Genomic DNA, 2,062 nt, shown 5'->3' with positions numbered 1-2,062 from the left:
TCTATGCTACCTAGAGTAATCCATACATTCAATGCAATCCCTATCAAAATATCATCAACTTTTTTTTAAATTTTTTTATATGATAGTCATACAGAGAGAGAGAGAGAGAGAGAGAGGGCAGAGACACAGGCAGAGGGAGAAGCAGGCTCCATGCACCGGGAGCCCGACGTGGGATTCAATCCCGGGTCTCCAGGATCGCGCCCTGGGCCAAAGGCAGGCGCCAAACCGCTGCGCCACCCAGGGATCCCCTCATCAACTTTTTTCAGAGTTGGAACAAATAATCCTAAAATCTGTATGGAATCAGAAAAGACTCCAAGTAGCCAAAGGAATGTTAAAATAGAAAACCAAAGCTGGTGGCATCACAATTTTGGACTTCAAGCTATAATTCAAAGCTGTAATTAAGACAGCATGGTCCTGGCACAAAAACAGACACATAGATCAATGGGACAGAATAGAAAACCCAGAAATGGACCCTCAACTCTATAGTCAACCAATCTTTGACAAAGCAAGAAAGAATATCTAATGGAAAAATAAAAACAGTCTCTTTAACAAATGGTGTTGGGAAAATCGGACAGCCACATGCAGAAGAATGAAACAAGCCCATTTTTTCACACCATGCACAAAAATAGACTCAAAAGGGATGAGAGATCTAAATGTGAGACAGGAATCCATCAAAATCCTAGAGGAGAACATAGGCAGCAACCTCTGTGACCTTGGCCAAGCAACTTCTCGCTAGACATGTCTCCAAAGGCAAGGGAAACAGGCAAAAATGAATTATTGGGACTTCATCAAGATTAAAAGCTTTTGGGGGCACCTGGGTGGCTCAGTGGTTGAGCATCTGCCTTTGGTTCAGGTCATGATCTCGGGGTTCAGCTCCTCGAAGGGGGAGCCTTCTTCTCCCTCTGCCTGTGTCTCTCCCTCTCTCTGTGTGTCTCTCATGAGTAAATAGATAAAATATTTTTTAAAAAAAGATTAAAAGCTTTTGCTCTGCAAAGGAAACAGTTGACAAAACCAAAAGACAACCAACAGAATGGGAGAAGATAACTGCAAATGTCTTATCACTTAAAGGGCCAGTATCCAAAATCTGTAAAGAACTTATCAAACTCAACACCCAAAGAACAAATAATCCAATCAAGAGATGGGCAGGAGATATGAACAGACATTTCTCTGAAGACACACACGGCCAGCAGACACATGAAAAAATGCTCGACATCACCCAGCATCAGAAAAATATGAATCAAAATCACAATGAGAGATCACCTCACACCAGTCAGGATGGCTAAAATTACCAAGTCAGGAAACGATGGATGTTGGCAAGGATGCGGAGAAAGGGGAACCCTCTTGCACTGTTGGTGGAATGCAAGCTGGTGCAGCCACTCTGGAAAACAGTATGGAGGTTCCTCAAAAAGTTGAAAATAGGGACTGCTGGGTGGCTCAGTGGTTAAGCATCTGCCTTCAGCTCAGGACGTGATCCCAGGGTCCTGGGATCGAGTGCCACATCAGGCTCCCTGCGGGGAGTCTGCTTCTTCATCTGCCTCTCTCTGTGTGTCTCTCGTGAATAAAATAAAATCTTTTAAGAAGAAATTGAAAATAGAGCTACCCTAAGACCCAGCAATTGCACTCTTAAATGTGTACTCCAAAGATACAAAATGTAGTGCTCTGAAGGAGTACCTGCACCCCAATGTTTATAGCAGCAATATTCATGATAGGCAAACTATGGAAAGAGTCCAGATGTTCATCAACAGATGAATGTGATATAGAAAGATAGATATAGATATATTGTGGAATACTACTCAGCCATCAAAAAATGAAGTCTTGCCATTTGCAATGGTGTGGATGGAACTAGAGGGTACTGTGCTAAGTGGAATGAGTCAATCAGAGAAAGACAATTATCATGTGATCTCACTCATATGTGGAAATTAAGAAACAAAACAGAGGATCATAGGGGAAGGGAAGGAAAAATAAAACAAGATGAAATCAGAAAGAGAGACAAACCATGAGAGACTCTTAACCAGAGGAAACAAACTGAGGATCACTGGAGGGGAGGGGGTGGGGGGACGGG

The sequence above is a fragment of the Vulpes vulpes genome, chromosome 16, assembly GCF_048418805.1.
Source record: "Vulpes vulpes isolate BD-2025 chromosome 16, VulVul3, whole genome shotgun sequence".
Classification (NCBI taxonomy): Eukaryota; Metazoa; Chordata; class Mammalia; order Carnivora; family Canidae; genus Vulpes; species Vulpes vulpes.
The sequence above is the reverse complement of the archived record's forward strand: the minus strand, read 5'-3'. Positions refer to the sequence as shown.